We start from the raw sequence: 20,447 nt of genomic DNA on the forward strand, positions 1-20,447 counted from the left end.
AACAGTAATTAAGGCCATGTACATTGCAGAACATTTGTCAGAGGTTAAAGCAGAGCGGTGACAGAAAAGGGGAACATTTTCCACTACAGTGCTTCATGCTGCAACTTTCTGCTTTGTGTTGTGTATTGTTTTATAAGCAACTCATTTGGTAGTTACAATAAACCACACATCTATATCTCCTGTTTCAGCATGCCCTTGTGCTAGAATGTCCTGCGCACTTTTTTTGCAGGTTTATTTAACAGATCTGATAAAATTTGTTGTTTTTTGTGGCTGCCAAACAATTAGAATATCAAACGATACAAAAAATATTGTCCATTGGCAGAGCTCAGCTGTCTCCCCCACATTTACCAGTCCTAAAGCCTATTTTCACTGAGTGGTGACAAAGAAATAGTACTGTTTGAGTCAAAGAGGGCTGCAGACTATACATTCCCATTTGAAATGTCAGCTTTATGCAATGGAACGACATTTCAGAGTTTACAGTCTGCTTAGACTTTGTGTTGACTTGATAAAGGCTGTAATATTTAACCTTTTATTTACCCAGGATAAATGACTGCAAAGACGCTCTTTGCAAACCTTGACTCACACCCATACAATTATACTCATTTAAACAGGCGCTGCCTAGCGTAACCACAGTCTGCTGTTGGCCACTGAGCAGCTCCACTGGTGTAATTGGGGGTAATGTCTGATTTACACTTAGTTACGTGCTGTGTTGCGCACCGAAAATAGCAGATCTACAAGCTCACAACGCATCAGGCTTGTAGATCGGCAATTTTTTGGTGTGTGACAACAGTGTACAACTAAGTATAAATCACCCATAAAATGAGTGGTGCTTAGATGGTGGATGTAGCGGAAAGGAAGAGTTTTTCACATTCCCTTTGACTGCTGAGATTTTCTGGCTCATGTAGTTGTTTCAGTCACAAGCCTATTTCTCATACCTCTGTCTCAAACCTTAACCCATTCAGTCTGGGAAAGCATCTGTCATTTTAGATTTAAGCTATAACCATTATCTTTATACTTTGGCTCTTCAAAAATAGCAGATCTACAAGCTCATAGAGCGGAACAGAGTGCTGTGCTATGAGCTTATAGATGTATTTTTGAAAGATACATAACATTTGTTACTCAAATCTTTGCTTCTGGAGGTCCCTGGAACCATATATTTTAGGCGCTTTGGATAAAGGTGCTATATTAATGCACCATTTACCATTTTGTATCCACCTGTTTCCTAGGCTTGTGTTTTCCACTTCCTGTCGGATTTCATTGGATATCATTAGTCATCTGACCGGTTTCATTGGATTTCATTGGATCAAAAGACAGGAAGTGGAACACAGTGAAAAGCCTAGGAAACAGGTGGATAGAAAACTGACCTATGATCTGACTTTGGTTTGGAGGATTTGGAGGACAAGTTTATTAAGATGTCTGAAACCCCATGCTGCATTAGGCTATAAGTACACACGTTAGTTAGTTTACTTAAATAAGTATAACCACAGTGATAATATCCAATGATAAAATAAACAAAAATAAATAGATTAAAATACATTAGCTTCTACCTTGTTGAGTGCAAGTGAATCGGTTTGACGCCCAGTTATGTAACCTGATATGCAGTGTTCCAACACGTCAGTGCAACCATAAAACAGTAATACAGTTATTATGAAAACAAAACAGTTTAAACTATTTTGTCCAGGTGAAATGAAAAGGTGCAAGGAGCCTATTGTATAAATAGATCTCGCCTCAAGACAAACAAAAGACGGGAACAAGATCATGATGACCCACTGACCCAGAGGCACAACTGAATTGTGCAACTGAATCTAAACGACAACAGAGCATGAGTCCGTGGAAAGAAGTTGAACAACACAATGTGAAATTACAAACCACTTTTGTCACAAGCAGTTATCCAGATGGAGATTTGTTTCGTCTGATAGAGCACCATGCACTGAGTGAATATCAGAAGCAGGTGAAAGGGTTGTATGGTTTTGTAGGCTATGCTGTAAGATAGGGTGGCCATAGCTGAGAGGTTGTGAGCCCGTCTAGGGAGCCAGAGGCCCTGGTTGTCCCAGGTTCGATTCCAGGCCAGACCAGCAATGTGTCGATGTGTGTCCCTGAGCAAGACTCTTAAGCCCTAATTGCTCCCTGAGCGCCGTAGAATGGCTGCTCACTGCTCCTAGTTGTTATAGGATGGGTAAATACAGAGGACACATTTCACGTATGTGCAAATATACAGTGACAAAAAAAAGCCCAAGGAGTAGGGACTATTCTACTATTTTATTCTAAGACACAAAAAAAAACTGTTGATGGAAAATGGATCGTACAGTAGAAAGTAAAATCAGTTGGAACTTTGTTTCAACCTTTGGGCAGAATTGTTTGTTGTTTATGTGATTTCAATAAGAATTCTGATGCATGTATACATTAAATGAGATTTAGTTGATAATACAAAACGAAGAGAAATGAATGCGGCTCTGTGTGCAAATGTATCTCATCTATCATCGTTTTATCTTAAATTATGTGTCTGCCTACAGTGAGGAACTGACATGCATACATAAACGACTGTAACCTACAATCCAACCTTTAGTGTAGGGTATCGAATGCATAAAGAAAAGGAAGATTCAGTGTTACATTCGCACTTCTGAGCATGAGAGGTCAGTGTTGTCCCAATAGTTGAAGTTAACAGGCACTGGGAAATTTCTAGGGCGAACGACTTGGGTCAACAAATTATGCATCATTTTCGAAAATAGGCTTTGGGTAAAATTTGTAAAAAACAACACATTTATCAAGTTGACAGGGCTGTACACATATCCAAAAGGTCTTGAAGTAATCAAGAAACATATGAAGTCTTGACTCACATCAAATCAAACCATGCAATATTGAAATGCAAATCATTCTGTCCAGCATGAATCATCACGTTTGTCCCAGAAAATTCATATTCCGTCTGAAAAGTCCTGTCATATTTTGGCTTCCACGCTTCGCCTTGGTCCAAGCAAATTGTACACTTGGCTTCAGAAATGAGAAAATGTATTCCTCATGGCCTTACTGTTTCAGGATGTTCTGGCTTTTGGTCACTATTTGTATAGCCCATAATATTGTTATGGACATCTCTGAGAGGCGAGTTGACACAAAAATAACTCTCGGAAAGGAAAACCGTTGAGGTTGCCTGATACACATACTGTAGCTACAGTACAACTGTAAGCAACAAAGCTTGGCTTCAGATGGCTGAGTCAGATAAGACAACGTATTCATTCCATCACTGCAAGAGGGTTTTTCCAGGTTTTTTCCCCTAAAACATTATCTCACATTCTCCTCACCCTTCCCCAAACGCAGTCATTGTGTCAACGTTCTGTAATTGTCATCATCATTAATAAAGAACCACCTTCATCAGGACCTGCTTAGAATATTTTGAAGTTCTCCCTGCTCATGTCACACGAGGACATCACCTTGGAAGATGAGGAGAAAGGGAGGATTTCTAATTCTCAACAGCAGGTCCTATAGATTTATTCTTTATCTTGGGGCCTGAAAACTCTAGTTACAAACGTAACTCCGGTTGTTTGAATAATACGAGCGAGACGTCTCGCCTATGCTCTTCCCATAGGCGAGACATTGAGCAAGTATTATGAATAAATAACCAAACCAGGCATCCAAAAAATGTTTGAAGCAGTGGTTGAATGAATGCATTTGAGCATGACAAGTGCAAAGGACTTTTTAATCTGCGGTTAATCACAGAGCGTGTGTGTGCGGTGGGCGAAGCATCTAATCATGAAACCAACAATCATGTCCCCAATTACTGCCTGACGCGACCACATCAAGGCGCGAAAGGCATAGTCTAGAGTCAATACAAGAACTGATCCTGGTTCTAAGTAAGTAGAGACTTCAAACAACGGCATGCAGATGAGTCTCAAACTCGTGGCTGGAAGGTTGCCGGTTGAAATGTCTGGGAAAAACTTGATGGGAAAAGTGGAGGAGCAACTCTCTCCCCTCCCACACCATCTACCATCACAGTGGCCTTGAGGGAGGCACTTGACACGTGGCGTTTAAGTGGTCAGCGGTATAATACAATAGTTGTGGGCTTCCAGGTGGTGCCCAGAGGTAAAATGCCTGCCACCACCACAGAGACTTGGGGTTTGAATCCTCTGTGGTGCATCTGGCTTGGCGGAACACAATAGACCTTGTTCATTGGTGTGAAGCCTGGGTGCACTTACACTAGCATCTCTTACAGGTTGGTCAGGGTGCCTGTTCAGCCAAGTGTGGAACTGGGAGGAATACCGTGTTCTTTCACATGTATTCCATCCTCCCGGTTAAACTCCTCACTGTCGGGTGAAAACCAGTGGTTCTCAACCTCTTCAGGCCGACCCCCCAAAATAATCATATTTGAACTGGGGATCCCTCACCCTGACAAGCACTTGGAATTGTAGGAGTTGAGGCATTACATTTAGATTGACTCGGTTCCACAGATAAATATTGTGAAAATAGCCGATCTACAAGCTCACTACGCGTTGTATCGATGTGAAACGTTTATAGTATAGTTTGTTGATTACTTTTGATGCAGTAATGGTCTTTTTTTTGTTATTAGTTATTACAAGTCCTTAAATTGTCACTTTACTGTCATCTGGAGACCCCCCCAAAATCCTGTGGACATGTTGAGAACCACTGGTCTACACCCTCCCACATAACCAACTATAGGGGTTGGCAGTGATGGGGACTGGGAAAAATAATATATGTATGTTTTAATTATGATACAATGATTGTGCTGGAAAACTTCCAGGTGTAAATGTGTACAGTATAAGTCTTGTAAAGGTGGGTGTTGCTGTAAAATAAAGGCTCTCCTCTTACCTCTGGATCATCTGCTATTTCTTACCCTTTAACCACTTTCCTGCTGTCTGTCATGCACTCTTTAGTAGGAACTGCCCTGGTGTTTCTTTGTGTTTTAATCTCTTTCTTCATCTTTCGCTTTGTATCTCCTCATAAATACATCAAAGCGGGTCATCATTGAAAACATGTTAGCCCTGACTTACTTGGAAAAACGTATGGAGTTTTAAATGTGCAACTCTAAACTCTTGATTACCACGCGTTTGTCTATTTCATATTATTTACTTTATCCTCTTTGTGGAAAGCAGGCATCATTTTGCGTAGATTTCCAGAATGCAAGAAAACACGGCTTTGGTGTTTGCCTAATAACTCGCTTTCAAAGACGTACAAAGACCAACAAACGATGGAAATAATTTGTTTAAAGTTTTTCATTCGGTCTATGGAATGTAACACTGAACCAGCTCATTAATAACGGGTCTGGAGTATAGATTCAAAGGGATTCCATGTACAAACAAATGCATTTCAAAGCAGACTTGATGTACTTTCCCAACCAGAGAAGACAGACACAACTCTCAACATATGGAATGGCTTCAAGATCCTGTCACTCCTCATTTTCGGTCAAGTTCGGACGTGATATTTTATTTCTAGAACCGAACTTCCCATCAGCACTTCATTAGCCTACAGAATATTGTTAGAGAGACCACCGTGTAACTAAAAGGTCAGAGATCATGGCTGTTCAAGAACCTTAAACATCCCATAAGGAAAACTGTATGGCTGACATGGTTAACAGTAAAAAATACCACACATCTTCACAGCATTAAGCCTACAATACCATACCGAGATACGAGACAGGGCAATCGATATTGATTCAGAGAATTATTTGCAAAGACATGTTTTTGGCTCGACATCGAAACTGTTCTTCTGAGGAAGGGACTTTTTTTCTAACACTGTCTATGAAGCCCATGTATCAAAACAAGCTTATAATGCATTATAATCCGCTTATAACACTGTAAATGTTATAGTTATATACTGTAAGCACACATAAATGTTATTACTACTTTATAACAATAATCATGACACATTATGAAGCATTTTATATTCAAGACTTATAAGGTCAAGGATCATAATACTTGCCTACATACATAACAATACGTAGTTGCTGGACAGTGGACACTCAGACATATTTTGCAAGAATCATAGTGTAAGTATAATTCTCATACTTGTAACACATTCTAATAATTGTATAATGCATTATAATCACTGTTATATTGCATTATAGTGTGATTATAAGTCACTAAGTGCTCATTGGGTGCTTTGCGTTCCTTTTCTATTCCTTCCTATTTGCACGTTGTGCAAAAATAGCAGATCTACAAGCTTATGTGCTTGCTATTTTCGATAAAAGGATTTGGGGTAGAGGGAAGAAAGGAGTGGACCAAGTACCCCTGGGGAACTCCGGTCAACGAAGTATGGTTTAATTGTAAATACATTTAATAAAAAAGTAAATGACATTCAAGGTGGTGTAGGGACAAAGGTTTTGTGTTCTTGCATAGATTTGATGATTTTATTGATTCATTTTTTTTTTCTTAAAAAAAACCCAATGACCACTTAGAGTAACTTATAATCACACTATAATGCACATTATAACAGTGATTATAATGTGTTATACAATTATTATAATGTATTTTCAACTATGAGAAAGTGAAAGTGCTTTGAGTGACCATGCAGGAATAAAGAAGTATCATGATACTTGACCTTAAAAGTCATTATGAATTGCTTTATAATGTGTTCGAATTATTGTTCTAAACAAGCATTGTGGGTACTTACTGTACAAGTGCTTATAACTGTAATTCTACAGTGTTAAAAGTAGATTATAATACATTTATACTTGTAGACAGAATTTATTATAAAATGCTTTATTGTGTTATAGTTATAACACACCATGATGAGTATGATTGCTTAAATTAATTATACATTGTTTTAATACGATTATTAAGTATATTTATAATGCATTATAGACATGGGCTTCATAGAAAGTGTTACCACATTTTTTTCTTCAATCACTTACGTTGATGAGTCATACAGAAGTCTTGATCAAATAAGGAGTATTGCACAATACCCCGACAGCTTACACAACTATTATGTAATGGAAAAATCATCATATGAGAACGATCATAAATTGTTTATCCATTACACAGGGGGAGAAAAAAAATCACACACAATTATGAAACAAAATTAATCAACGTTATTGTTGTCAATACTGGAAGGAGATGGGACAGAAACGTGTTTTGGAGCTGGAAAATATTGTATACAGTTTTTTTGGTGGGGGCTCCATGGACGTATTCTGGCCGCAGTTGAAAGAGCAGCTCTCACATTCTCCACTGTGTGTGGTTTCATGCGTCGCCAGAGTTCACAGTGAACACAGATTACCCAAAGGCCCACTCTTCTCTACTGGAAGAAATCTATTAGCCATGTTATGACCCTGCAGGGGCTTGTAAAAGCACTGGTTACCAGCAGCAAACATTTCTGTATTTTCTCTCAGAAAGCTGGCTATTTTTGGTGGTAGTCTTTAATGAGCCAAGCCAAATTGCCCTTGTAACATTGAATTTATAGGAAACAGTTAATAGCGGTTTGTGTCCTGTTTCGGCCAAAGGCCCGTTTTTTGTCTTTGAAATAATGTTTTGTTTTATTTGAAATTGATGTTTTAGAATAGCAAAACTCAAAGTGTAACTGTGTCTGTTTGTATAGTTCATTTGAGTAATTAGTTGACCTCAGCATTTCTTCATTACTGGGTTGAATTTCCTGTTTCCTGATTTATACTTCATTGCATGTGTGCCAAAAATAGCCGATCTACAAGCTCACAACGCGTCAAGGATATGATGCGCTGTGAGCTTGTAGATCTGCTATTTTCAGTGCACGACACCGTCGTACGACGGTGAATCAATTCGGCATGAGTCTTGTTTCAGTTCGGTTCACATGGCCTTAAGCAGGACTCGAAGGGCCACCACGTTAGCTACTTTGGAGCGAAGCAGTAAACTCTTCCCTTTTAAAGACTCTACTGACAGATTAGATATCTCACAAAACAAGCAAAGACTGACAACAACTAATATATAATGATATGAAATATAATGAGTAATGTCTCCACTCTTTCGAAGGAGATGACAGATGGCAACACATGGACGAGAACTCATAGAGGACAATGTCATTGTCTTTGGGTTACTTTTTCCTGCCCCCTCAAATTGGTTTGACTAAGGAACTCCAGGTGGACAATTGACAACACAATTCATTGCAGACACCTTTTTGAGAGTAACCGTGCTGACCACAGGAGGGCAGAACCCCACCACTAATACCATCCCCACCACAGCACAGATGAAGAGCCTGCTATATTTCACTAAAGAGTTAATCATGTGTGATAGAGCTGACCTTTGGTACGGCAAGTTGTTCTTTTATCCTGTCAGTCAGGCCTATCAGTTCACTCCTTGAGGAAGTTGGGGGAGTGATTGCCTCCTCATCTGACATGGCTCAGCACGGTAATACGTAAGGGGCACAGAGGAAGAGGAAGTATAATATGACAATACATATTCTATATTTATAAGTGATCCATCAGCACAAACTGCCTTACTTGTGTTTATGTGATCTGATTTGCAAAACCGATACAGACTGGGCTCACGCGAACGCCATCTACGGAGCCATTTGTAACGCTGTGCACTAAGCGATGAAAGGCATATATTGAAAACAGAAAATAAAGTTTTATAAAATATCTATCAGGGCAGACTGAGTAAATAAGGATGTGGTTTAGCCTGACTAATTACCAGACACGCTGCCAAAGCAAGAAAGAATGAAAAAGAAATGCAGTTTTGACATGTGTTTTGAGTTGCACCCATCATTCTTATAACCTCACTCATCTCAGGGGAGCACTGGGAACCAAGCGAAGTGTAAGCACTCTATGAGGGCTCTTTTTCCCTCTCTGGGCAGATTGCAGATCGTTTTTTCAATGTTGCAATTGCATATTTACTAGGCTGACCCCTTGACCATACACAGCAAACTCTCTCTGTTAAATTAACACTTTGGTTTTTACACCGTTGTCTCGCTTTGTGCTGTTTTCTCTATGGGAGAAGACATCATGTCACTCCCGAGATAGATATCATTTGTATGGAAATACATTTCCATATAAATGCATATGTGCTTATTGCAGGCATTAATATCTGTCAGCGACAGGATACTGTCCACGGGAGCATACATAATGAGCATTTTAAAAGTCAGTGTTGTATTGTAAATGTATGGCTCAGTGTACCATACGTTCTGCAAGGCATGTGTACATTCAGTACCATCCTACCCAGATGTATTTATTATGTTTTGATATTCCCTCCCATAGATTTGTTTGATGCCATTCAAAAGAGCTCTTGCACATTTTGTCTGATTCAACACCCTGCACTCTCACCCCACAGTCTAGCTCCTTGATGAGGTCACTTGTCTTTCAGCAGTCGTCTGGGCCAGCGGAGACATTTGAACAGACCCAGAGCAGATAAGACCATCACTAACAGAGTCCACAGTGTGACGCCAAAGAAGCTTCACCTTCTCAGACTTGGTTTGTCTTCATTTTCCACTGACACTTAATGAGTCAGCTTGAGTGTGGCTTTAGGGGCCCCTGGAGGAAGATGGAAGGTGGGCGGGGTGTTGGGGTGTCAGGGGAGTGGGGAAGTTTTGGAGGAGGTGAAGGAGGGAACTTCCCAGAGGCAAACATTTGAGGTGAGGACCATAATTACAGCCAAAAACAAGGACAGCACTGTCCCCCTTTTCCACAGCCTCCACCCTTACCCCTTCTTCCAGCATCCAACAGGTGAAACTCAAGACTAGACATGGGTAAGGTGAGATGTGAAAGGGAAGCTTTTTGGACAAATTGAGGCTTAAAGTTTGAAAGGCCTCTGTTTGTTTGTTTTTTGCGCTTTGCTTTTTCACATCGTGTCTGCCAGATTGGACCTACTTAGAAAATTAACAATGACACTGTCTATTTAGCACGCCTCTCATTTAGAGTGATGGATGGACAACCGTCAGCAGAGTACTTGCGTAATTTTATACCTTGTGAAGGAAATCGTTTGATTTATGTTGTGAGCCGGACAAGGGTCTCTTGTTTCGTTCGTGGGTTGTTTTGCGGATAGCGTACTATTATTTTTCTTCGAATGATATCAGTTTCCTTCTCAAGGCTCTGTCAGGGGAATGAAAGTCGTGGCAGATGTACTGCTGTACATGCAGTCAATTACCATAATGCAGGCAACTGTAAGTGATATTGTGATATTAGGGCGACGCACCATGTAATCCAGCTTTTGTCTTGGATAACGTGCGCCGTGCTCAATGGAGCAGCTGTTTCATGTATAAACAATGCAGACAGGCTCCATTATTGGGACCTGAGGTCCTTGGTGTGCCAGGTTAGATATAATGTTCCTCTGCTATTGCTTGTTGATTTTCTTGATTTGCCCTTAGCAGGGGGGGGGGGGGGGGGGGGCTCTGCCCATTTATGGAAAAGGAGGGGTAATTGCTGACGCGGGGATTTAACATCCTGGCACTGAATCACTAAAGAACCACATGTGCACACAATCACACTGTGAACTATGAGTGAGAACAGGCTAACCTTTTGCATCCCGGCAGGTTGCCAAGATGTTCTACAAACTGTTCCGTCGCCTAAATAACTCGGCTTGATCTTTTTGACAGGTGAGAAAAAGTAATCCTGGATATATGAGTTATATTTGACTAACCCTTGCTGTATCTTTGTGTTAATGTATAATGCTGTTGGGCTTATTCAGATGTAGAGCAGGTGTAGATACATGTAAAAGAGTCTTTTTTGTATCCATGTAGGGGCTGTGACTAATGCAAGTAAGCCCCTCCAGCAAAATCACACAGTATACACAAACACAAAGACACTATGACACACCATACGCATTCTCACAGACCACACTCACATTATACAGTACACACACACACACACACACACACACACACACACACACACACACACACACACACACACACACACACACACACACACACACACACACACACACACACACACACACACACACACACACACACACACACACACACACACACACAGACCAGCAGACAATGGAAATACTGACTTGAGTGACATCAGTGTCTGACAGTAAAAACTAAAGGCTGAACTCCAGACCCCTGACAACAACCACACCTGAGCTTGTTCCATGTCTCTGACTCAGCCTTGCCTTTTTCAGTGAGTATGTGTGCGTGTGTGCAAGCAGGGAGGGTTTTCAGAATCTCTCTGATAGAATTGACCCCTTGTCTGTTGTGGGGGGGGAACAGTCCTAGCCCATTGAGTTGATTCCAGTGCTGTCCAATCTTAAAAGACAAGACAGTATACAACACCTGATTATACTAATTAGTCCACTGCTTAAACGTGCAAGTCAGCTTGTGTGGAGTTATATTGAAAAAGAAAAGACCTGCATAATCTCAGGGTTGAGAGTATGCAGCGTTTCTTTCCTGTGGCACATGATCAAACTCCACTGATTCATGCTGTTGTTAATGGGATCAGTAAATGTATGACCTCTCATTGGTTCATTTCTCTAAAATTAACAGTCCCTGATAAGCTCTGGGCCACACTTACACATATACACACCAGTAGGCTGCTTCAGATGCATATTAAGTCAAAAGCTTAATGAAAGACTTGTTAATATTTATAATTTAGTAGTTAAGGCTGCGCATATTGGTCTGGAGCCACATGTGCCTTTCCTTCACTGTCTATCTAATAAATAATGAATGTATTGCAGAGAGGGCCAGCCATTCACACCAAATAGTGAATTTCTGGAGAATTGCTCATGCTTTGTCGTTCGCCCTCAGAAGCAGTTTTTTTCTTCTTTCTGTTGGTACACAAAAGGCACAGTGGGGGTCTGATGACATCCTCTCTGTGGAAAAAAACATGGGCTGTGCTGTGAGACCACGCCTGACAGAGTGTGTCCAGGAAAAACACACACACACAAAAACACACCCAAGAGGCCATGCTGTGTGTTGATGCTGCGCTCACTCTTGCCATAAGGAATTATCATCACTTGGTTATTACTGTTCTCCTATTATCACTAATAAGGACTTTAATACACCATGGGTTTTTACCATTATATCCCTTTATACTGAGTGTTCAGGGCTGCATAACAGTGTCTGTATATTTACTCTTTTTTTGTTTGCTGGTGATGAAGTGCAGAAGCAGTATGCTAAACTACCAGCATGCTTCAATCAACCCTGCAGTCTGTGGCAGCGCCACTGTGCAATTTAGGGTTTTACTGCGGTAAATCTGTAGCTTGCAGAGCCCTGAATCCCATTTACTGACCCTCAGTTTAAACCCTGTCAGTCAGGCTCTACCCTGTTATCACCGGAGCAGTCGAGCCGAAGAGATATGCTCAATGTCACATAGGAGCCACTGCCAACAACAGCCAACCCCTGGCCGTGATCTTATCTCCCAGCAGGCCTCAGGTTGGGTTACAGCAGTAAACAAAAAGAAGTCACAGCCAGGGATAAATGGAGCTTCATACAGGCTCATTCCTCTACACCAAGAGGGACAATGACATGGAAGTCATGTCCCCTGATGATATGGAGACTATTATTATCACACATCTACATCTCATATAGATTGGTCTTATCAAGCAGTGTGCTGCCCAGTGAGCCCCAGATGACAGATATTACCCTGGATCAACAGAGGCAAACCATAGTATAGTAGCCCACCCTTGCATCACGTTTGCCCTAATAATACATTGAAAGAATTACATGAATGCATTTGGTCCATCTCATGTAGATTGAAGTGATCAAGTGGTACTACCAAACCATTATTTTTGCCCTGTAGGCATTTGGTTGATGCTCTTTTCCTGAAGATTCCAGTGCCTTGCTCACGGACACTTCAGCAGGATGGACACATCTTGTCCATATTGTTGTGAGGATTAAAGGTTGGATCATCCAGCTACAGGACCGTTTGTCAACAGTATACTAAACAGCCAGCCCACAAACCCCAGAAAGTGTGCCTCTTGTAACTCCTAGGCCAAGGAAGAAAGGAATACTCTCCAATTCTAGTCTGGTCACTGTTTTTTTTCTCCTTCTTTTTCATTTTTTACTAACGGCTTTAGTAAAAACAGTTTAATACTCTTTATTTGCTGCAGTCTCTCAATTGTCACTTTTGCACTGCAGTGGTTTGGTGGGAAGCACTCAAAGCTGGACTCATGACACAGGTGGATTTGTCATGAGAAGTTATAGGCCATCTGCTGGATGTGGAAAGAGGATGGATGGCATGGGAATCCAGTTCTTTTTTTCTCATCGTGGAACACTGAAAGGACGTCCACTAAAGAGCCACACTGGGCTGGTCCACAGAGACGCTTAGATAAACACATGGCTAAAATAGGCAGCGTGTCCGGTTACACCAACAGGTATTGGCAAAAGAAAGGAGAGTGAAAAACCATTGTGAAAGCATTGTAGTCGCTCTATTTTCTATCCCAGGTAACTTTTTTCCCTTTTCTTCGCAGACCGGACACCGCAATTTCTCAAACAAACACAAAACAACATCCCTCAAAGCCCCCAAGACAATGGTATGGAGACCTGATATAATAATTGAGTGGGTGGGTGAGTGAGTGAGTGGGTGGGTGAGGAGGGAGAGTTTTCTCTCAGGAGTCAATGATGGCCTGAGGAGACAGCGAGACAGAGGGAGCTCCAGAGAAAAAAGGCCCCCCTGCCCGTCGCTCGATCACGTCAGAGGATGGGACAGCAGGGTCGTGACACGAAGAAGATGCTCTGGAAGATCAGGGGTCACAAAGTGTCAAGAAATGTCATCACTTCTCGGTCCTCCTCAGGGTCTCACTCAATGGTGAGGCTCACCAGTCATGAATCACGATTGTGATAAGGAGACGCAGGAGGAAGGCGCTGGTGAGATTTGATCCGAGAAGCTCGCTGAGGGCAGACATCTCAATCACTTGTCCATCACTGGGCAAGTACTTTAAGTGATTTAAATACAAATACAATCATGTGGATCTCGGAATCCACATGGTACGGTGCAGTCCATTGTGGATCTCAGACTTCATATGACAGCCTGTGACGTCCGTAATCTATCACGTCAGTTTATGACATGTACTGTATTGACAACATCAGACACCAAATGTGGGCAAGGTTTCGCCCGAATCGTATTTGACTCCATTATAAAAGTCAAGTTAAATATTTGAAGAAAATCCTGGAAGTTCTAAGTTAGCCTACTGGCAGCGTACACAAGAAATTTGGTGCAGCTCAGTCCAGCAGTTTGAGAGATTAGCTCTGGACAAACACACACTGACAGTTGTGGACGGCTTGCCTCTACCTTGCCTAAAAACAGTGGTCAGCACACTGCACAATGAATAGCTCTCTGTGACATTCTGTACTCTTTTTGACATGTTTTGAATATTATCTGGGCACTTCAGCTTTGTATTTCTCACTACTGATTGCTTGGAATGTTGGTGATCTAGGAACCAAAGCTTACGCTTAACAGTAACTTGGGTAAAAACATCAAGTAATAATCCTGATGTTGTGGTTCAGAACTTGAGGTTAACGCTCAAGATGTTAAGATGATAATGAGAAATGTAAATGTACATCTGGCCTGGTGCATTACAGCTGAACCCCAAGTAATTGCCATGTGGAGTTTTGAGTCACCAATCTATTTAGTATTCCTGCTTGTTAAACAAGACCCACACGGGAAGCAAAAAAATAAAAAATAGCACAATGGTTTTTATTGGGCTCCAGTGCATTGATTAATACGATGAGGACCTTTCAAAGCACACAGACTCAGGGTGAAATTTCCCCTTCTGATTCAGGATCTGTGCACCACCCACTACGATGTGGAAACCAAAGTCGAACTGCCAGTCACTGTGGTCAAGGGGTTTGGTGGGGCGGAAATGTACACTTGAGCTTTTTGAAACCTCAAAAAATCCTACAGACGTTTTCATTAAGGATTTATTTTGTTTGAAGAGGCTAGGGCCTTTTACCATACAACTTTGGGTTGTATATCATGCATTCAGGGCAAATAAAACAGGGATCTGGGCATCATCTGAGATGTAAAGAGGCTAATTCTTAATCGAGTAATACAAGTCTGTGATTATAGGGTCTTTCTAGCTGTGACAGAGATCCTGGAATTTCTTGGTTGCCACTCTGCCCACATGAAAACAAGAATGTGCCGAAGGCCAGCACTTTGTTATGGACAGCTCTTCTGCGATTCATTTTCTTCTTCGTTCATCATAATGAGTTCTGTGAAGAACTACAAGCCATTCCGTTGCAGGGAATTATGTTAGACAAATGTTATTTAATATGATATAATATATTAATAAGCATATTATGCTTATTATAAAAAAAATGTATTATGTGATAGCAAGTTAGTACATACAGTATGCAGACAACCATACATCAACAACAACAAAAACATTTTCAGTTGCTTATAGTGAGATTTCAACTTGAACATAAGCCAAGACAAGCTCTTTGGCTTCCAGGAATACATTTCATATACAGGACGTTTTGCTCCCATCCTTGAGGTTATTGTGAAAATGAACAACACTGCAGTATCGTTGGAGGGACAAGGTGTACTGCACCTATACAGAACTTAGACCCCCCCCCCCCCCCGAAAGAATGAGGCTAAGAATGGGCACAAAGAATTTACTTGACAGAACATAATACGCTCACATTAACGCTGCTTAAGGTGATATTTTTGCTTAAAACAAAGGTATCTTGTTAAAACATTAAAGCTCTATATTCTGATAGTAACTTTAAAGGGTAAGACCACTTTGGTAGAGGTTTGGGTTTTGTAGTTACCTTGCCATGATGTAACTCCAAAGGTGGGCAAGAAATCAAAAATAATTGCTCCATTGATTAGAAATTGATAATTCAAAATATGCTCCTCATTGACTTACATTGTCCGGTAAAACAGCTCTCAAAGTCACTCTTTTAGCACATAAATGAACCCAAACATAGCTGATTCAGACAATATAGAGCATCACCAAACCCCGTACTGTTTGTTTTTTTAATAAAAATGTCAACTTCCTGTTGATTTTACTATTTGAAGATCTGGATCCGGATCCGCCGATCCAGTCCGGGTTTTCTACTTATTAAAAATGGCAAAATCAACAGGATTTTTTGTGCTAAAAGAGTGACTTTGAGAGCAGTTTTACCGTACAATGTAAGTCAATGAGGAGCATATTTTGAATTATCAATTTCTAATCAATGGAGCAATTATTTTGTATTTCTTGCCCACCTTTGGAGTTACATCATGGCAAGGTAACTACAAAACCCAAACCTCTACCAAAGTGGTCTTGCCCTTTAAAGTGTTTATTAAGTGTTTGTTCAGTAATGGGTCTCTGATCAGGCTGAAACCTTGCCCAAATCATACAGTATAGTAGATCTCATGAAGTCTGAGATCCACATTGGAGAAGCACCATTCCCATGTGGATCCCGAAATCTACATTATTACGTTTTTTTAATAGCCTATGATAATTCCATGAGGGCAATGGTTTACTCGTCGCCAAGTGCAATGGACCATTAACAGACCATTTAGCCCACAATATGAGTCTTTTTAAAGAGGTAATGGTTATTTGTACTAATAATTACTCCCCAATAACCCACCATGCCAGCTTTCCTTTTCTCCTCCCAGATTCCACCTTCCCTAACTGTCTTCAATCACTCGCTTGTTTTTACAACTGTTGCTTCAATCGCCATGGATACTTGACGTGGCATGCCACCATCATTTATAGGCTAACGAACCTTTTGCCATATCCTGAATAGTCCTGAATAATGTCTTTGGGGGAAACACCACTGTTAATTTCTCATGACAGCACATGGAAGAGGGGGGTTTCTGATAGCAAGTATCACCTTTCCTGCCAAGGAATACATCACTGCGATGGGACACAGACCTGTTGCCTGGATGATCTGGCTAACCACATTGTGTCTTCTTTCTGAAAAATAATTGTTGCACTCCCTTTCATATTTTTATTGAGACAGGTGAATAACAAAGCATATACCAAGACAGTAAAGGGGGTGGTATATTGCGTGTGTGAGTGAATGAGAGGGGCATGTTTGGTGGCACTGGGCCAAGGAGGGGCACGTGTGGCATCATTGTGTTATTTCTGATGCTGCTGCATGCACTATGGGGGCGGGAGGTGTCTGTGGTTCCCTGGTACTGTAGGGTTTCCATCCTATTAGGATTTTGATTGTTTTGTGTCCAAGGAATTCTATGGTTTCTGGCTTGCTCCATAGGAGGTGGTTGCAGAGGGGAGGGCGAGGAGGAAGCTAGACGCCATCCTGGAGAACCCCCCTGTCATCCTCTCTATGAGCTAGGGAGGATGAGGAGCATATTCAGCCACAGACTCGTCACACTATGAAGCACCTTAGACAGTGCTTTGTGCCAGTAGCCACCACAGGCTCCACAACCAAGCTTGACCCCATATAAAAACTTAAAGACCTGCACTGACGTTTGACTGCTCGGACTCTGGTGCACTTTCACACTTGCACAATACCGGGACTGCAGAACTCTTGACAGATGCATGTTAAGGATAGCTATTGAGAGACTACTTGTATTCACTCAGACTGTTGGTTGCACACACACACACGCACACGCACACATACATACATACATACATACATACATACATACATACATACATACATACATACATACATACATACATACATACATACATACATACATACATACATACAGTGTGTGTGTGTGTGTGTGTGTGTGTGTGTGTGTGTGTGTGTGTGTGTGTGTATATAAAATGTAAAATGTCATCAGAGTTGTGCAATGTATATATGTATATATATATATATACCATATCTATGTGTGTTTGTGTATGTATGTGTATGTATGTATGTATGTATGTATGTATGTATGTATGTATGTATGTATGTATGTATGTATGTATGTATGTATGTATGTGTGTATATGTATACATGTATGTATATATTCACCACAAAGTTTTCAGAAATTACTATCTTAGAGGTCAATCCAGGTTAGAATGTTTGGGATTAAAGCAAGATATGTTTGGACATGTGTGGAGGAGGGATGAGGGGTACATTGGGAAAAGGATGCTGAAGATGCAGCTGCCAGGTAAGAGGAAAGGAGGAAGGTCAAAGAGGAGTTTTTTGGATGCAGTGAGAGAGGATCATCTGCTGTGGCAACTGATGGGAATTTCCAAAAAGGCTTTTTTCCCCCCTCTTTTGCTTTCTGATGACAGCCAGGGAGCCTAGAGAGAGTCGGGAAAAGTGTCATGTTACTTCACTAGTAGGCATTGGTCCGAAGGACAGCCAAGATGACAGAACGCTTTCCCCATGGTCCGCAATTGCTTCCCATGCTCTGAACGGACGGAAGAGCTCTGGTCACAGAATTCAATAGGTCCCCACATTTGGCACAACACTCGGAGTTTAGCTTTTTTTTCTTTTGGCTTTTATGCCTTTTATTGATAGGACAGTATGCTGACAGGAAATGAAGAGAGAGATGGGGAGTGACATGCAGCAAAGGCCGTCGGGATCGGGAGTCGAACCCGCGACACGCTGTCAGGCTGGATTATCAGCCTAGGTGCCCAGACGGTTATGCCAACCGTCCGGGCCAGAGGAGTTCTGCTTTTTATATAACTATGGCGTTAAAAGGCTGCATGACACATAAAAAATGTCCTTCATCGCGATATCATCATGCATGATACACGTATCATAAAGAAAAAAGAGGGTTTGAGCGGCGGTAATTGGTATTGACACTGCCAGTCAGTTGGAGCCCTGTTGCTTTAAATGGCCTATGTATGCTGGGAGGGGAGGAGAGTCGGGAGGAGGACACAGGTAGAGCCATTCATCAGAGTCTAAGTGTGACTCCTTACGACAAAACGTCCAAGCACTACAGAGAAATAACAGAGGCCATGGCACGTTATTTGGACATGAAGGGTGTAAAATCAATCAGTTTTCCCTGGATTCCTTGCAACATGACGCAACTCTGCATACAGGCGCCGGCATTTGTGGCATTTTTCATTTTCTTCAAAACACACTTTTTTCTGCTACTCCTACAGATTTGATCCAAAACTCACACAAATCCGTACACATGATCTCTGGGGTCATTTAATCAAGATGTATCCTACAGATTTTCCAGATTCCATTCCAACTGGCTATGCTGCCCAAAGTTTGTGGGCCCTGGTTAGACAACCCGGCCTGGTGGAGACCTGCTCCGAGGAGCACACTTTTCCAGTTGCTTTTGTTCCAGCTTCTTCTGTACATTTTCTAATGTGGTTATACGGTTTATTTTGTTTGTATTATTTGAAAAATGTGTTTGTACTGTGCCATTTGTTTTTCTATTGTATTTCCCCATGCATCTCCCTTGGAGGCATACACACCCGGGCCACGCCTCCACATAGTTTCACACACTCACACACATACTCACAAAATATAATAATATACTCCTCACATGCGCGCGCGCGCGCACACACACACACACACACACACACACACACACATGCGCACAAATATAAAACTATTTATACACAACACAACTCACATTTTACCAACATCGACCTGAGGAAAAAGCGAAGCCGAACTCCAGGAACTCACCACCAGACTGGAAGAGGTAGCAAGAGCCTACGGCATGGAGATAAGTGAAGAGAAAAGCAAGATCCTGGTCAACAGCCACAACCTCTAACACCAACCAACATCACAATGGATGGGCAAACACTGGAAGAAGTAAAGAACTTCAAATACCACGGGTCCTTTGTGAGTGAGGATGGCAGCTCAACAAAAAAAATTAAAACAAGAATTGGCATAGCAACATCAGCCATTACAAGACTTGCCAGAGTATGGAGAAGCAACACCATCAGCTTCCCAGTGAAGGTCAGACTTTACAAGTCACTTGTCCTCTCCACCCTACTCTATGGTTGTGAGAGCTGGACACTCACAGCGGACACTGAGCACAGGATACAGTCCTTCAAAAACAAGTGGTACAGAAGGATGCTACATATATCATATAAAGAACACAGGACAAAGCATTACATTAGACAGCTAGTTATCACCCATGCTGGAGAACAGGAGCCTCTACTCTCAACAGTAAAACGTTGTAAACTGGCCTGGTATGGTCATGTCGCAAGACATACGTCCCTGTCAAAGACCATCCTACAGGGGACAGTAGAGGGAAAGCGAAGAAGAGGCAGGCAGAGAAAGTCTTGGATGGACATCATCAAGGAATGGACTGGCTGCAGCTTCCAAACCCTGCAATGCACAGCAGAAGATCGAGAGCGCTGGAGATCCCTGACTGCCCAAGCATCCACCATGACACCCCCACGGCCCCCTAGGCCATGGGATGAGTGAGTAAGTGAGTGAGTGGAAATAAGGTTTAGCTTTTTGCGTTTTATCCTTTGATGGTGGTGTGCAAATGTATGTGTATATGCTGTATATGTGTGTGTTTGTGTGTGTGCATTGTCAATAAAGAACTCAATCAAGAAAGGGCAAAGTCACAATTAATACATGCAAAGCCAGCTCCAAGGCAAGGACATTTCTTCTGTTGACTGCATTGTTTGTCCATAGCAAGAAAGATGTGTAGATCTCACACTTGTGATGCAGCTGCCTTTATATACATCCATGTACTGTATATAAAGGTTCCATGACTCTTTCTG

The 20,447-nt window shown here is 41.6% G+C and overlaps 1 protein-coding gene across 1 annotated transcript in view; it reads right to left on the bottom strand.

Moving 5' to 3' along the window:
• Window positions 1-20,447, bottom strand: part of dkk2 (dickkopf WNT signaling pathway inhibitor 2) — a 413,162-nt gene that overhangs the window by 340,522 nt on the left and 52,193 nt on the right. The gene's annotated exons all lie outside the window — the stretch shown is intronic.

Source organism: Gymnoscopelus microlampas (genome assembly GCF_963454915.1).
Source record: "Gymnoscopelus microlampas genome assembly, chromosome: 2".
Lineage (NCBI taxonomy): Eukaryota > Metazoa > Chordata > Actinopteri > Myctophiformes > Myctophidae > Gymnoscopelus > Gymnoscopelus microlampas.